Here is an 18,333-nt window from a genome sequence, read left to right as displayed (position 1 = left end):
AAAATGTTTTGATTCGGAGATCTCAATATCTCCTAACACCCAATGAACTCCCCATTCTGATCTACACTTTCTATTTACATTTTGCAATTTCAATTCATGCAATCACCCCCATCCCTTTTAATTTCAGCACTTTAATTTCTCGCTCTTTAATTCATGCAATTTAATATTCCGCAATTCTCATCTAAATCTTGATTCCGCTTAACTAGAACAAACTTCTAATCCGAATTGCTCATTCAACCAATCCTTGTGGGATTCGACCTCACTCTATTGTGAGTTTTTACTTGACGATAACCGGTGCACTTGCCGGAAGGAATTTTGCCGATTGTGCAATTTCCTTAAACGCCCATTCTACTACCCTTACTGGCGTTTAAATGCCAGTAAGTTTCTCCTCAAGGGTGTGCTGCTTTTAATGCTGTTTTTTATTTTTCTTTAATTTTTGCAGTTGTTTTTGTGACTCCACATGATCATCAACCTAAAAAAGAAAATAACATAGAAAAATAAAATTGGGTTGCCTTCTAATAAGCGCTTCTTTAATGTTAATAGCTTGACAGTGAGCTCTCATGGAGCTTCACAGATGTTCAGAGCATTGTTGGGGCCTCCCAACACCAAACTTAGAGTTTGAATGTGGGGGTTCAACACCAAACTTAGAGTTTGGTTGTGGCCTCCCAACACCAAACTTAGAGTTTGAATGTGGGGGTTCAACACCAAACTTAGAGTTTGGTTGTGGCCTCCCAACACCAAACTTAGAGTTTGACTGTGGGGGCTTTGTTTGACTCTGCATTGAGAGAAGCTTTTCTTGCTTCCTCTCCATGGTTACAGAGGGAGATCCTTGAGTTTTAAACACAAGGTAGTCCTTATTCAATTGAAGGATCAACTCTCCTCTGTCCATATCAATCACAGCTTTTGCTGTGGCAGGGTCTTCCAAGGATGATGGATTCATCCTCATCCTTTCCAGTATCTAGGATTATGAAATCAGCAGGGATGTAAGGGCCTTTGACCTTTACTAGCAAATCCTCTACCTGTCCATAAGCCTTTTTCATGGATTTGTCTGCCATCTCTAATAAGAATTCGGCAGCCTGTACCTCAAAGATTCCCAGTTTCTCCATTACAGAGAGTGGCATTAAGTTTATGCTTGACCCCAAGTTACACAGAGCCTTCTCAAAGGTCATGGTACCTATGGTACAGGGAATTAAGAATTTACCAAGATCCTTTGCATTCAGCTTCATGATTGATCCAAGGTACTTAGCAACTTGCTCTTCGGTAATATCTTCATCCTCTTCAGAGGAGGAATAGTCATCAGAGCTCATGAATGGCAGAAGTAGGTTCAATGGAATCTCTATGGTCTCTAGATGAGTCTCAAATTCCTTAGGTTCCTCAAATGGGAACTCCTTTTTGTTCGAAGGATGTCCCATGAGGTCTTCCTCACTGGGATTCACGTCATCCTCCTCTTCTCTAGGTTCGGCCACACCAAGTAAGGTTATGGCCTTGCACTCTCTTTTTGAATTCTCTTCTATATTGCTTGGGAGAGTACTAGGAGGAGTTTCAGTGACTCTTTTACTCAGCTGGTCCACTTGTGCCTCCAAATTTCTAATGGAGGACCTTGCTTCATTCATGAAACTTAGAGTGGCCTTAGATAGATCAGAGACTATGTTTGCTAAGCTAGAAGGGTTCTGCTCAGAATTCTCTGTCTGTTGCTGAGAGGATGATGGAAAAGGCTTGCTATTGCTTAACCTGTTTCTTCCATCATTATTAAAGCCTTGTTGAGGCTTTTGTTGATCCTTCCATGAGAAATTTGGATGATTTCTCCATGAGGGATTACAGGTGTTTCCATAGGCTTCACCCATGTAATTCACCTCTGCCATTGCAGGGTTCTCAGGATCATAAACTTCTTCTTCAAAAGATGCTTCTTTAGTATTATTGGATGCATTTTACAATCCATTCAGACTCTGAGAAATCATATTGACTTATTGAGTCAATATTTTGTTCTGAGCCAATATGGCATTCAGAGCATCAATTTCAAAAACTCCCTTCCTCTGAGGTGTCCCATTACTCACAGGATTCCTTTCAGAGGTGTACATGAACTGGTTATTTACAACCATTTCAATGAGTTCCTGAGCTTCTACAGGAATTTTCTTCAGGTGAATAGATCCACCTGCAGAATGGTCCAATGACATCTTAGACAATTCAGATAGACCATCATAGAATATATCCAGGATGGTCCATTCTGAAAGCATGTCAGAATGACACTTTTTGGTTAGTTGCTTGTATCTCTCCCAAGCTTCATAGAGGGATTCACCTTCTTTCTGCTTGAAGGTTTAAACATTCACTCTAAGCTTGCCCAGCTTTTGAGGAGGAAAGAACTTGGCTAAGAAAGTCGTGACCAGCTTATCCCAAGAGTTCAGGCTCTCTCTAGGCTGAGAGTCCAACCATATTCTAGCTCTGTCTCTTACAGCAAAAGGGAAAATCATAAGCTTATAGACCTTGGGATCAACTCCATTGGTCTTAATAGTGTCACAGATCTGCAAGAATTCAGTTAAGAACTGAAAAGGATCTTCTGATGGAAGTCCATGAAACTTGCAATTCTGTTGCATCAGAGAAACTAATTGAGGCTTTAGCTCAAAATTGTTTGCTCTAATGGCAGGGATTGAGATGCTTCTTCCATGAAAGTTGAAATTTGGTGCAGTAAAGTCACCAAGCATCTTCCTTGCACCTCCACCATTGTTATTGGGTTCGGCCATCTCTACTTCTTTTTCGAAAATTTCAGTAAAGTCCTATTCAGAGTGTTGTATTTTAGCTTCTCTTAGCTTCCTCTTCAAAGTCCTTTCAGGTTCTGGATCAGCTTCAACAAGAATGTTCTTATCCTTGCTCCTGCTCATGTTAAAAAGAAAAGAACAGAAAAGAAGAGGAATCCTCTATGTCACAGTATAGAGATTCCTTTATGTGAGTAGAAGAAGAAAAGAATAGAAGAATGATGTAAAGAGAAGAGATAAAGAATTCAAACACATATAAGAAGATGAGAAGAGTGTTAGTGATTAAATAGATAAATGGAAGAAGATGAGAGAGAGAGTTTTCGAAAATAATTAAAAGAAAAATGAAAATATTTTTATTTTTATTTTAAAATTTTGTTAGAATTCGAAAATTAAGAGAAGAAATAGAATAAAATTAAAATTTAAAACAATTAGTTAATTAAAAAGAATTTTGAAAAAGAGGAAGGTGATTTTCGAAAATTAGAGAGAGAAAAGTAGTTAGGTGGTTTTGAAAAAGATAAGAATTTTAAAATTAAACAAAAGAGTTAAGTAGTTAATTGAAAAAGATTTGAAAATCAATTTTAAAAAGATAAGAAGTTAGAAAAGATTTTGAAATTGATTTTGAAAAAGATATGATTTGAAAGAGATATGATTGAAATTTATTTTGAAAAAGATTTAATTTTTAAAAACAGAATTAATGACTTGACTCACAAGAAATCAAAAGATATGATTTTAAAATTTAAAGTTTGAATCTTTCTTAACAAGAAAGTAACAAACTTAAAATTTTTGAATCAAAACATTAATTTTAGTAAAGATTTTAAAAAATATGAGGTAAAGATAGTAAAAAGATTTTGAAAAGTTTTGAAGAAGATTTTTGAAAATTTTTGAAAACAAAGGAAAAAAATGAAAAAGATTTTATTTTGAAAAAGATTTTGAAAAGATAAATTTTTGAAATTGAAATCTTGACTTGACTAACAAGAAACAACTTATTTTAAAAAATTTTGACTAAGTCAACCCAAAGATTTCGAAAATTATGAGGAAAATAAGGGAAAGATATTTTTTATTTTTTGAATTTAATGAGGAAAGAGAAAAACTACAAAATGACTCAACACATAAAAATTTTGGATTAAAACTAATGATGCATGCAAGAACACTATAAATGCCAAGATGAACACCAAGAACACTTTGAAGATCATGATAAACATTAAGAAATTATTTTTGAAAAATTTTCAAGAAAGGAAAAAAACATGCAAGACACCAAACTTAGAAATTTTCAATGTTTAGATTCTAATAATTCTAGAATGCATATGAAAAACAAGAAAAGACTCACAACATGAAAATGCAAAGATCAAACAAAGAAAATCATCAAGAACAACTTGAAGATCATGAAGAACACATGCATGAATTTTCGAAAAATGCAATGATTATTAAAAATATGCAATTGACACCAAACTCAAAACTTGACTCTAGACTCAAATAAGAAATACAAAAATATGTTTGATTTTATGATTTTATAAAAATATTTTTGGATTTTTCAAAAATTGCTTTTACAAAAATGAAAAAGAAGAAAAATTTTGAAACATTTTTGAAAACTTTTTGAAGATAAAATAATGGTTAAAACAAGAAGAAAATTACCTAATCTGAGCAACAAGATGAATCGTCAGTTATCCAAACTCGAACAATCCCCGGCAACGGCGCCAAAAACTTGGTGCACGAAATTGTGATCTCAATGGCGCCAACAACTTGGTACGCACAATTGTAATCTCAACTCTTTTTCACAACTTTGGACAACTAACCAGCAAGTGCACTGGGTCGTCCAAGTAATAAACCTTACATGAGTAAGGGTCGATCCCACGGAGATTGTCGGCTTGAAGCAAGCTATGGTCATCTTGTAAATCTCAGTCAGGATGATTCAAATGGTTATGGAGTTTTGATAATTAAAAGATAAATAAACATAAAATAAAGATAGAGATACTTATGTAACTCATTGGTGGGAATTTCAGATAAGCGTATGGAGATACGTTGTTCCTTCTGAATCTCTGCTTTTCTACTGTCTTCATCCAATCCTTCATACTCATTTTCATGGCAAGCTGTATGTTGGATATCGCCATTGTCAATGGCCACCTCCCATCCTCTCAGTGAAAATGGTCCTCTATGGTTTATGTATGGCTAATCAACTGTCAAATTTCTCGTCTCGGATGAAAACTACCATGCACAGATATCGTATGGCTAATCAGCTGTTGGTTCTCGATCATGTAGGAATATGATTTACTATCCTTTTGCGTCTGTCACTACGCCCTACAGTCGCGAGTTTGAAGCTCGTCACAGTCATCCCATCCCAGATCTTACTTGGAATACCACAGACAAGGTTTAGACTTTCTGGATCTCAGGAATGCTGCCAATGGATTCTAGCCTATACCACGAAGATTCTAATCTTAGATTCAGATGCCCCATTGTCAGAGGGGAGTCGATGTGAATCGTTGATCAGAAACCCAAGAGATATACATTCAAGCTTGTTTGCATGTAGAACGGGAGTGTTTGTCAGGCACGTGTTCATAGATTGAGAATGATGATGAGTGTCACATAATCATCACATTCATCGTGTTCTTGTGTGCGAATGAATATCTTAGAATAGGAATAATCTTGAATTGAATAGAAGAACAATAGTACTTTGCATTAATACCCGAGGAACAGCAGAGCTCCACACCTTAATCTATGGTGTGTAGAAACTCCACCGTTGAAAATACATAAGTGATAATGGTGTTCATTGGCTTCAGCCCCAGAGAGGGAACCAGAATAACCAAGACCTTGGTCTAAGGACTAAACGTCCAAAGATGAAAATACAATAGTAAAAAGTCCTATTTATACTAGACTAGTTACTAGGGTTTACAGAAATAAGTAAATGATGCAGAAATCTACGTCCGGGCCCACTTGGTGTGTTCTTGGACTGAGCATTGAAGCTTTCATGTGTAGAGACTTCTCTTGGAGTTAAACGCCAGTTTGTAACTTGTTTCTAGCGTTTGACTCTAGCTTGCAACTTGTTTCTGGCGTTTAACGCCAGAATAGGGCAGAAAGCTGGCATTGAATGCCAGTTTGCGTCGTCTAAACTCGAGAAAAGTATGGACTATTATATATTTCTAGAAAGCCCTGGATATCTACTTTTCAACGCAATTAAGAGCGCACCATTTGGGTTTTTTTAGCTCCAAAAATGTCATTTCGAGTACAGGGAGGTCAGAATCTAACAATATCAGCAGTTCTTTTTCAGGCTCTGAATCAGATTTTTGCTCAGGTCCCTCAATTTCAGCCAGAAAATACCTGAAATCATAGAAAAACACACAAACTCATAGTAAAGTCTAGAAATGTGAATTTTGCTTAAAAACTAATAAAAATATACTAAAAAGTGGCTAGATTCTACTAAAAACTATCTAAAAATAATGCCAAAAAGCGTATAAATTATCCGCTCATCAGAACTTTGCCTATGTTATATTTGCGGTACATAGTCAGTCTCAAGTCCGGATAAAGGAGGAGGGTTGTGTTAGGTCTTTGACAATCAATATAAAAATATAATCGAATCCCCATGACATGAATCAAAGACATTATTGCGCTAAAGCTAGGTTGTTGCCCGGAAGCAACGCGCTGTATGGCTCAAGTATGGTGTTAAATGAGAAAGAGTTCTCGTATTTTCGTGAACAGACAAGGGTAAATAAGCTTGTTCACAAAGTAAAAGGTAAAGGTCGGAGCGACAGATGGTTGAGATTTGGGACATGGAACATAGGCACTCTAACAAAAAAGTCCATAGAGGTGGTGGACACCATGACAAGGAGGAAGATTAACATTATGTGCCTACAAGAAACAAAATGGGTTGGTGCGAAGGCTAGGGAGTTGGATACTTCTGGCTTCAAACTTTAGTATATAGGAAAGGTGAAGAATAGGAACGGGGTTGGAATTATTATGGATAAGCAGTGGAAGAAGGACATTGTGGATGTCAAGAGGGTGGGAGATTGGATCATCTCTATCAAACTTGTAGTGGAGGGAGGTGCTTTCCATGTGATTAGCGCCTATGCATTGCAAGTGGGTTCAGACGAACAACACAAGATAAGGTTTTGGGAGGATCTAGAGAGTTTGGTTCAAGACATACCTTCGGGAGATAAAATTTTCTTAGGAGGAGATTTAAATGACCATGTTGGGAGAGAAGTGACTTGGTATGGGAGTATTCACGGAGGCGATAGTTTCCGGGTGATCAATGCCGAGGGTAAAACTATTTTGGACTTTTCCTCAACCTTTGATCTTTTCATCGCAAATACATGTTTTAAAAAGAGAGACGAACATCTTATAACCTATAAGAGTGGCATGACAAGCTCTCAAATTGACTTTTTCTTGTTGAGGAGAGTCAACCGAAAGTTTTGTATTAACTATAAAATTATCTCGGGAGAGAGTTTGGCAACACAACATAGGGTGCTCGTCATGAATTTTCGCGTTGAGAAAAAATTGAGGAAAAGATATCATACAAAGAACCCAAGGATGAGATGGTGGCAGATGAAAGGTGAGGAACAAAGAAGCTTCCTAAGACGGGTAAGAGAAGAGGCAAAGTGGAATGGGAATGGAAGCGCGGAAGAGATGTGGAGGGAAATGACAGAAGTAATTAGAAGAACAGCAAAAGAAAGCTTTGGTGAATCTAAAGGAATAGGACCAAGAGACAAGGAGTCCTAGTAGAGGAATGCGAGTGTACAAGAAAAGAGAATTTTAAAAAGAGAGTGATTTAAAGAGTGGTCTTTATGCCGCAGCGCAGATAACTGGGAAAAATATAAGGCGGCTAAGAAAGAGACAAAAGTGGTTGTAAGTGAAGCAAGAACAAGAGCATATGAGGGTCTCTACCAGTCTTTGGGCATAAAAGAAGGAGAAAAATGTATATATAGAATCGCAAAGAGCTGTGAAAGAAGAACAAGAGATTTGGATCAGGTTAAGTGCATAAAGGATAAGGATGGAGAGGTGTTGGCTCAAGAGGAAAAGATTAATAAAAGGTAGAAGAGCTACTTCTACGAGTTATTTAATGAGGAACAGAAGACTCTTCTGAGCCTTGGTGGGTTATGCACAAAGGAAGAAGATCAAAACTTTGACTACTATCAAAGGATTCGAGACTTCGAGGTAAAAGAGGCTCTAAAGTAGATGAAAAATGGCAGGGCAGTAGGAACTGATAATATCTCGATTGAGGTTTAGAAGGATCTTGGAGAAAAAGATATCAACTGGTTAAACAAACTTTTTAATGAGATTTTAAGGTCAAAGAAGATGCCTAATGAGTGGAGAAAGAGCACCTTGGTACCTATCTACAAGAATAAGGGGGTATACAAAGTTGCGAAAACTATAGATGGATCAAGCTCATGAGTCATACCATGAAGTTATGGGAAAGGGTAATAGAACGGAGGTTGAGAAAAGAGACACAAGTAACAGAGAACTAATTTAGATTTATGCCAGACAGATCTACCACTGAAGCGATATACCTTTTAAGAAGGATGATGGAGAGGTATTGTAGTAATAAAAGGGATCTGCATATGGTGTTTATTGATTTTAAAAAAGCGTATGATAGGGTGTCAAGGGAGGTCTTATGGAAGGTTTTAGAAAAGATGAGAGTAAGGATCGCTTATATGTTCGTACAATTAAAGATATGTATGATGGGACCACAACTAGTGTGAAGATTCAAGGTGGTGTGACAGAGAAATTTCCTATTGGTATAGGATTATACCAGGGATCATCCTTAAGTCTATACCTTTTCACATTAGTCTTGGAAGTACTCACAGAGCACATCCAAGAGCCTGTGCCATGGTGCATACTTTTTGCCGATGATATCATCCTTATGGGAGAGTCAAGGGAAGACCTAAATAAGAAGTTGGACTTATGGAGAGAAGCTCTAGAAGTGTATGGTCTGCGCATAAGCCATAGCAAGACGGAATATATGGAATGTAAGTTCAGTTTGAGAAGGGAAAACCCTAATATAGAGGTGAAGATTGGAGAAAACATCATATGAAAAATTAAAAGATTTAAGTATCTTGGATGCATCATACATGATAATAGAGAGATTGAACAGGATGTAAATCATAGGATCCAAGCAGGTTGGTCAAAATGGTGGAGTGCATCTGGTTTTATATGTGACAAAAAAGTGCCTTTAAAACTTAAAGGTAAATTCTATTGCATCGCTATAAGACCGGCTATGCTTTATGGTACGGAGTGTTGGGCGGCCAAAGGAGAGCACGAACATAAGCTAAGTGTGGCAGAGATGAAGATGTTGAGATGGATGAGTGGTCATACGCGATTGGATAAATTAAGGAACAAAGATATAAGGGAGAGAGTTGGAGTAGCACCCATTATGGAAAAGATGGTTAAATTGCGTCTCAGGTGGTTTGGACATGTGAGAAGAAGACCGATAGAACACCCAGTCAGGAGGGTAGATGAGATGGAAGATGGACAAGGGGCGAAAGTCAGAGGGAGACCTAAGAAGACCATCCATGAGGTGGTCAAACGAGATTTACATGTAAATGGTCTCGCTGTAGACATGATACATGACAGAGCACAATGACGTTGTTTGATTCATGTAGCTGACCCCACTTAGTGAGACAAGGCTTTGTTGTTGTTGTTGTTGTTTGTAACTAAAATTTTTCTTAGGCACAAATACTACTAATTTTTCTATAAAAACTTTTTTTTGGAGGGGGAAGGGGACGGCATGGCTCCCCATTGCCAAACTAAAGCTCCACCATTATCATAAGCTACATGACTACATTAAAAAAAATTATGTAAACAAACTCTAAATCTCTAATACTTAAGTTAGTTTGTATAGTTAGTGATTTTTTTAAAATGTAGTTAGTTCTATTTTTATTAGACTTATCCCTCTCAATTTTTTCTTCCTATGTAACATTTTCTCCTTCTCTTACTAAAGTAACAATTTTTTTCTATGTAGTTAGCTAGATTGTTCAATGAGGATGATTATTGGAACGTGCTGAAAGGGAGGCTGTGGATGTTCTTTGACCACTACCTCACTATACGTCGATGGATGTCAGATTTTAACCCATTTGGAACAACCATCAACAAAGTGACTGCATGGATCAGGTTATCAAACTTTCCCATTGAATATTATGACAAAAAGTTCTTGCGAACAATAGGGGACCAAATTTAAAAAATTTTGAACGTGAACTTGCATATTGCCAACCAGACTCAAGGTAAGTTTGCGAGGCTCTGCGTTGAACTGGATCTTAGTAGACCATTGGAAGCATCATATTTGATGAATGAAACGAGATATTATATAGAATATGAGGGTTTTCACATGGTATTCTTTAAATGTGGGAGGTTTGGGCACGTCAGTGATAGTTGCATGAACAAGGTTAACCAGGACAAGACTAATGAAAGTGTCCAGGAGGAAAAAGGAAGAGAGAAGGTTAGGAATATTCTAGCAAAAGAAAGGTAAGTTGAGCCTAATGTTAGAGAAGGAAAAAACCATATTGATAATGTAAGAATCGGAATAACCACTTTAATAAAACAATAATTTTAATTTCTCGAAATATGTTTGAAAATATAGAAGTATTCTTTTTAAAATATAAAGGTGAAATTTGAATTCAATGAATTTTTCTGAGTATGGAAAATGTATCTTTAGCGAAAGATTTTTGTAAAAATGCGTACCGGTGCTTAAGCCGACAGTACCGCCTCTAGTTTGTCCAATATTGCGTATTTTAGTAAAATAAGATTTTAAAAATTGAATTTATTGTTTTGAAAAGAGAAAAATAATTTAGAATTTAAAACCGGGCGTTAATCTTAAAGATTTTGGTCCAAAGTTAGGCCAAACGGACCTAAAATGCTAATGGATTAGACCAGGCGCAAACCGTACCCAAGGTCCAACATATATATGCATGTTTAATGAGCTTTCAACTCATTTTAACCCTAAAAACAAGAAAGGGGGCGTAGCTTTGAGAGAGAAGAGACCAAAGGGTTTGGTCACCATTCACAACCACCTTTCAATTACTATAACTTAAGCTACAGAGCTTCGATTGATGAGCCGTTTGCGGCCATACGAAGCTCTCGCTGAACCCGTCATTTCTAATTAAGCTTTGTTGGTAAGAACTCGTGTCTCCTTATCTAGTTTTCTACCCTAAGTAATTTCGTATTTTTACCTTTGGTTTTTGAGTAGATTTTATGATTTTGCTTATTTAAGGGTGATCTAGCATTGAAATATTGTTGGGTTTTGCCCCTAATCTCGTTGGGTAAGGCAACGTCTCACTAATACCTTGTGTTTAGTTATTTTTGTGAACCCTAGGTTTGATGTTTGTATGTTATGTGATATTAGAATGAGTTTTGGTGTTTGTTGGAGTTGGGTTGAGGCTTTTGGATCGAGCTTGGTGGCTTTGTTTTGGTGTTTGGTGCATTTTGAGAATTAGCCAAGGTATAGTTTCGGTTTCTTTTATGTAATATGTAATGTTTCTGGACACTTAGGCTAGTGGACCTTAGGATATGATTGAATTGGTTGTTGAAAATTATTGGATTGATGATGTATGATGATTTTGATGAATATGATGGGAATTATTGATGTTGGGTAATGAATGTAGATGATGAAATGAGTATTGATTGTGTGAATGATAATTGTGATATAATGATTGTGATGTGATGATGTTATACATTGATGAAGGGTGTATATGAGGAATTAGATTGTGTAAATTATTGGTATGGAAATATTGAATTGAAATTATGGATTGGTGTTGAATTATGGTGAAAATGTTGAGTGAATTCAGTGTGGAAGTGATGGAAGTATAATGGAATGGTAAAGTATAGTATGTAGTAGTGTTTGTGATGAAATTGGGTATGTTTTGGTTATGAAATTTGGAAATGTGAGAACTTTGATGTTTTTGAGTAAGACTTGATTTTTGGTGGACTTTGGTAGATTATAACTTTAGCCTCAGATTTTGAAATTAGTTGGAAACTGTTTTAAATTAAAGATGATACAAAGAACTTTAAATTGATATAAAGTTTGATGGAAATGAATTTTCGTAGAGGAAATTATGAATTGGTGTTTAAAACTGATTTCTGCAACTTTATAAAATTTTGCAATTCTGGGATGAAATGTGTACGCGAGCACCCCCATACGCGGGCGTGCGTCTCTACCAGGCCCTCATGCATACGTGGTCCTATGTATGCGTACGCGAGATGGGCCAAAAAATAGGTATGCGTACGTGGCCTCCTGTGCCATACGCAGGTGATAGTTTCTGTCCAGCACCCATGTGTACGCGAACTTATGGTATGCGTACACATGATGGTCCAAAACTGAAGTATGCATATGCGAACTTATGGTATACGTACGCATACACCTTATTTTTCTGAAAAATGATTTTTTTGTTTTACTTTTAAGGGTTCTCTAGCTTTTCAAACTTCTTTAACTTCTCCTTAAGACTTGTGACTAGTAATTAGACTCTAAGACTAGTGAAGATGGGATAACTAAATTGAATTGGTGATTTTTCTTTGATATGAGTTTAGAGCTGGTGATTTAGGCTTTGGAAGGTTTGTGGATGAGATTGGTGAATGTGGTGTGGTGAGGTATTTCTTTGACGAGTCTTTGAGATTTGGAATGATTATGTCGTACTTGGAAAACTTGAGAATTGATGTTGGTTATGATGAACTTAACGGATATTGAAGGAGAGTATGCCAGGCACTATATCCTTGGAATGTTGAGACTTGAGAATTGAAAGTGGATTGAGATGAGAAAATGGAGATGACTGATGATGATTTGAGGTTGATGGACTTGTTAGATGCGATAAGTGTTCCTGGCACTATATCCTTGGAATGATAGTATGCCAGGCACTATATCCCTGGAACGATTTATGATGAAACATATGTTGTTATTGTTTTCCTTCTTTGCCGTAAGAGTGTGCCAGGCACTATATCCTCGGAACGATACAAAAGCGTGTCAGGCGCTATATCCTCGGACGTGGCAGAAAGGCGACATCCGAAAGGATGTGTCGGGTTGGCATTTATGGACCGACAAGTGATATCACGAGCCAATAGGACAGACATTCATCATATGCATCTTCTACATGCTTGCTTGCTTTAATTACTTGAGTTATGCCTATTTGAGTAACATGCCTAAATGCTAATTGTTTACTTGCTGTATATGTATATTACCTGTGTATTACTTACTTGCATTATCTATGACTGCCTGGCATTAAGGAGGATCAGGAGGTGGTGGCGATAGGATCGCATGGAGGTTAGGTTGGCGAAAGTTGTGGGATACAGCGGTGTGACTAGTTTTAGTTAGAAATCTCCTAAGTTTAGATAACCCTGTTTATAGTTTATCGTTTAAGTTATTTATTTTTGTTAAGCTTGAATATCTATTTTCGATGTAAAGTTCTAAGATTGCCTTTGGCGTCCCGGAACCTTATATCTTACATATTGGGCACTGTTACCATACTGAGAACCTCCGGTTCTCATACCATATGTTGTTGTTGTTTTTCAGATGCAGGTCGTAACCCACCTCGGTAAGTAGCGAGATAGTGACGGAGCGGAGGATCTTATGCTCTCTTTTGTATTTTGATTATTTTGTTGTAGTACTTTCTCTCACCTTTCTATTTTAGACTTTATAGCCTTAGAGGCTTGAATTGAGAGATAAGTTGTATAAGTTGTTTTAAACTTCTAAAACTCTTATATATATATACACATACACATCTTGTTAATTTAATTATTACCTTGTGTATCCTAGGGATATCTACAAGGTCTTATATATATTATGTCTTGTTCTATTCGTGCCTACGCGTTTAGTTATCGTGTGTGAACGCTTCACGTTCATAATTTTGCTCTATACGGCTTTGAGTTTTATTCCTTCATCGGCCTTCTAGTTATATAAATTCTTGAATAGATACTACATTATAAGTTTTAGAACTGTTGTGGCACTTTGTTATCCTTAACTTTACGGCTAGAGGTAAGACTTAGGGTAACAAGTGTTATAGATAAAGGCAAGGAGGTTATTTTGTCCAATCAGAACTTTGGGGCTTGGATAATTGTGCAAACGTAAAAAAATACAAAAAAAAAATCTAACAACAAGGACACTCCAGTGCTAGTAGTGCGGATAAACAAAAAAATGACAGAGACAAAATAAAGATGGTGGAGAAAAAGGGTGGTACATTATGCCCAAAGAATCTTCCAACGGAGAAGGGGACCACCCAATGCATGATCACAACAATCATGAGAATATTCCAATGTCTCAAATAGGAAAACAAGAGGATAATATGCACAAATAATATTTTACTAGGGAGCAAATGAGAAAAGTGAAAGAAAATAATGCAGCCAAAGATAGCCAAAAAAAATCCAAAACAACAGACCAAACTCAACCCAAACACCCAAACATAAATCACAATTTACTCTGGCGATCCAACAACAACAACCATAACACTATCTACCCTTGCCCAAATACATCACCCCTCCCCTATAAACCAAACAGATAGTGTGCAAGTTCAGTCCATTACCACATCATATGCCTTTTTCCAGCCTGAATAACTCAAGCCCGTCACTTAATTTTAATAATTCAGATACTAGCATGGTTCTAAAAACTCCTATGGACCACAAGCTCTGACCTGGATAAGATTATGGCTGAGGGTACAGCTACAGTGATGGAATGGGAAAAAAAGGAAGCCCTAGAAGGGCATGAGATGAATTTGGCCTGATTGGGCCTCTCATCTTTCTCGTGTAATTTTTTGAATCAATGGTCCCTTAGAGCTTTAGGCTTCATTCATATTAAATTTTTTTCTAGATGATTGTTTTTTCTTGGAATGCTAGAGGAGCTGTTAGCCTAACATTTTCCAAAACGTTAAGAGAGTTTGTGACGCAGTGGAGAAAAAATAACAAGAAAGTCTATTGAAAAAGCTAGCTTCAACTTCTCTATAATTGTTAATGCCTAAGGCTTTTCACAAAAGATTTGGCTCATGCAAAAAATCCTAATTTTCACATTTGTGAAATCTACAGATATAATCAAGCTCTACACATCGTGATTGAAGATGTTATGGGGTCTTGGTATCTCACAGTGGTGTATGCTAACCCTTAGGAAGTGCGACGTAGAGAGATCATAAGCTTTGTCAAAGACATTGTGGATACCATGCGAGAATCGTAGATTGTGTGTGGAGATTTTAATGACATTGAGGGCATTGACGAAAATAAGGGTGGAGCTTTGCTAGACATGGTGCAAATCAAGCACTTTAAAGATTGGGTGGATAGTTACAGCCTTAGGGTTCAATGGTACCAGCTTTACCGAGCAAGGTCCTATTTGGCAAAATGGAGATGGAATTTTCTAACGCTTGGATAAGACTATGTGCAATTAGGAGTGGAGAGTAAGATTTCAAGAAGCGATGGTGGATATTCTCCCTAAAATGAGATCTGATCATCACCCCATCCTCTTAAAGAGTAAAGGTATGTATCCCTCTCCTAGAAGCAAGCCTTTTAGATTTGAGTACATATGGATGCATCATCAAGATTTTCTTCCCTTCATATTTGAGTCTTAGCTGAAAAACTAACCTCTCACTTCTGTTATTAACCAGTTTGTGAAAAAAGTTAAAATTTGGAATCATGAGGTTTTAGGATAATATTTGAGCAAAAAAAACCTTTTGAATAGGTTAAGGGGTATTCAGAACTCACACAGATATGGTAGAAGTGATTTTCCAGACATACTTGAGAATAGGCTTAGCAAAGAGCTAGAAAAAAACTTGGATAGAGAATAAATTTTTGGCTCTATAATTTGAGGAAAAAGTGGATTGTAGAAGGAAACCGTAATATGCGGTATTATCACACAAAAACCATCATTCGTAGGAGAAAGAATGAAATTCTGAAGCTACGAAATTAAGGAAGGAAGTTGATAGAAAATGTAGAGAATTTGAAAATTTATGTTTGCTCATATTATAAGAATCTTTGCCAGGAACCCAGTCAGGATAGAAGATGTCAAATAGAAACTTACACCTTTTACCCTCCAATGGAGAATAATGTAGTCCAGAGCCTAAGAAATTTTGTTACAGAAGAAGAGATAAAATTTGTCATATTCTTAATAGGTTCTCTTAAGGATTCAGCAAGCAATGGTTTGCCAGTGGAGTTTTTAAAGAACATTGACAAATTGTTGGAGTCAACATAATTAATTTTGTTATGAAGTGTTTGGAGGAACCCGAATGGTATAAGGAACATTAATAATACTCTTCTCACCCTGGTCCTAAAGGTTAATCACCCGAAGTTCATTAATCAATTTTGACTCGTATTACTTTGTAATGCCTCTTACAAAACCATTACAAACATAATAGCCAACAGGATCAAAACCACCTTGTACAACCAAATATTTTCAATGCGGTACTTTATTCTCAACTAAAACATTCAAGATAATATCATAATTGCATACAAATTTTTTTCATTTCATGGAAAAGTATGCAACCAAAATGGGCATAGGACTATCAAAATAGACCTGGAGAAGGCATAGGACCACCTCATCTGGAACTTCATCAAAAAATGCCTCCAAGACTACTATATTCCCCCTGAATTCATTGACATTATTATGAACTGCATCAGATTGACTACTTTTTAGGTGCTATGGAGTAAGGAAAAAACTGATATTTTTACCCTTTCGGGTGGTATTCCCAAGGGGACCTTTGTTCCCTTACATTTTGGTCATCTGTATTGATAGGCTTTATCACATGATTAATGACATGGTTAATAAAGGGTAGTGAAATCCTTTTTATGTTAGGAGAGATGGCCCTTATATATCATGTCTTATATTCACCGACGATCACATGTTATTTGCGAAAGCATCCCAAGACCGAATTCGTAACGTAAAGAGATATCCTGATCCGTTTTGTGGGGCATTGAGAAAAATAATTAATGCACAAAAGATCCAAACGTACTTTTCCAAAAAAGTGGACAACAACTGTAGGGATATAATTACCAATGAATCTGGATTTAAAGAAACCAAAAAAATTTAAAAGATATGTAAGTTCATACATCATGGAGGGGAAAATAGCAAAAGGGTCTATAGTCATATCCTTGGCAAGTTGAAGAACAAACTCCAAGGGTGAAAGTAGAAAAGTTTATCGATGACCGAGAGAGTAGTGCTTGCTTAGGCCTCCATATGATCAATAGAAAATTTTGCTATGCAACACAAAAAGATCCCAAAAGTAATTTGAAATAAGGTAAAAAATACAAAGTACAACTTCATTTGGAAAGCCCACCTAGCAAATTGGAAGAGTCCCTAAGAAAGTAGGAGGACTTGGCTTTAAAAATTTAGAAAGTATGAATTATGCTTTTTTTTAATACAAGTTGTGCTAGAATCTTATAGAAGAGCTGAACTCCTTGTGGGCAATAATTCTCAGTCAAAAGTATCAATATGGAGACATTAATAACATTTGAAATGCTTTGACAGGTTACTCCAGCTTGTGGAGAAATATGCAACAAATATGACTGGCTTTTGAAGAAATTTAATTCATAGAGTGGAGAATGGGAGAAATACTAAATTCTAGAAGGATGGATAGCTAAATTTAAGGACCCTTAATAGACCACAAACTACAAAATGTTTATATAGAAGGCATAGAGGCGACGCTGCAGAATTTTGTTAACTAGGGAGTGAAAGCTAGAAGAAATCAGCAACAAGGTTACAGAAGAGTGTCTCACTCTTATAAGATCTACCCCGATACTCCACTACTCAGACCCTCCAGAAAACCTAGCATGAAAATACTCCTTAGATGGTAGATTCTTTGTAAAGGTTGCCTACCAAGCCATAACCGGACCATCATCTTATGACAATAATGTTGGAAAAAAAATCTGGCAATGGAAGGGTCTGCAACATATAAATGTGTTCATGTGGCAAGTCTATCATGATAGTAAACTTTTTGACAAACTCTAGACAGAGCAATGGTTTGATTTTTCTCCAATTTTTTACCTATGTAAAAATCATATTGAAGATACCATGCATGTCATGAAAGATTGTGATGGAGCTAAGAAGTAAGAAGATTTAGAGGAGGCTTGTGAGATATGATACTTTTTCTAACTTTTTATCCTTTCTGATTAAGGTATGGATCCACGCCTGTCTTCAGGGGCGGAGACACATAGGAGTGAAAGGGGCAATGGCTCCCCCAAAATTTTAATTTTTATTTTAAAAAAATTAATAGACATGCCCTTTTTTTATTTCCCGACCCCTCCCTGACTCATTAGTTGGTGAACTGGTGGCACTAACACAGTAACGTTTTTTGGTTCTTTAATCCATAACAGAAAAAAAAGTCTATTCTTATATAGTGTTAATAAAATATAATATTTCTAGGCCTAGCCCAGTAGCCCACTTTATTTAAAAAATAAGAGATAAATCCCTATTCTTCTCCCAATGTCCTCATTTACTCAAATTTTTCACTTTCACTTTGCAGCAGACCAATAATAACAACTTTTTTATTCTTCTCCTTCTTTATTTTTTTAATCTTTTTATCTTTTACTCTTTGACTCTTGTTTTTTTTTCGCAGATTAAAAAAGATAATAGTTCAACAAGTGGTTCTTCACTCCTCTTTTTCAAAAAAAGTTCTATTTTTACTCTTTTTTATTTCAAGAAAAT

General features: G+C 36.4%; 1 non-coding gene and 1 pseudogene across 1 annotated transcript; both read left to right on the top strand.

Annotated features, from left to right (window-relative positions):
• The window catches only part of LOC110278675 (uncharacterized), a 24,989-nt pseudogene extending 12,578 nt beyond the window's left edge, over window positions 1-12,411 (top strand).
• On the top strand, window positions 2,233-2,336 carry LOC127746195 (small nucleolar RNA R71). The gene has a single exon (XR_008007815.1). It is a non-coding gene; the product is annotated as a small nucleolar RNA R71 (small nucleolar RNA).
• Window positions 12,412-18,333: the final 5,922 nt, after the last annotated feature.

Source organism: Arachis duranensis, chromosome 3, assembly GCF_000817695.3.
Source record: "Arachis duranensis cultivar V14167 chromosome 3, aradu.V14167.gnm2.J7QH, whole genome shotgun sequence".
Lineage (NCBI taxonomy): Eukaryota > Viridiplantae > Streptophyta > Magnoliopsida > Fabales > Fabaceae > Arachis > Arachis duranensis.
The sequence above is the reverse complement of the archived record's forward strand: the minus strand, read 5'-3'. Positions and strand labels throughout refer to the sequence as shown.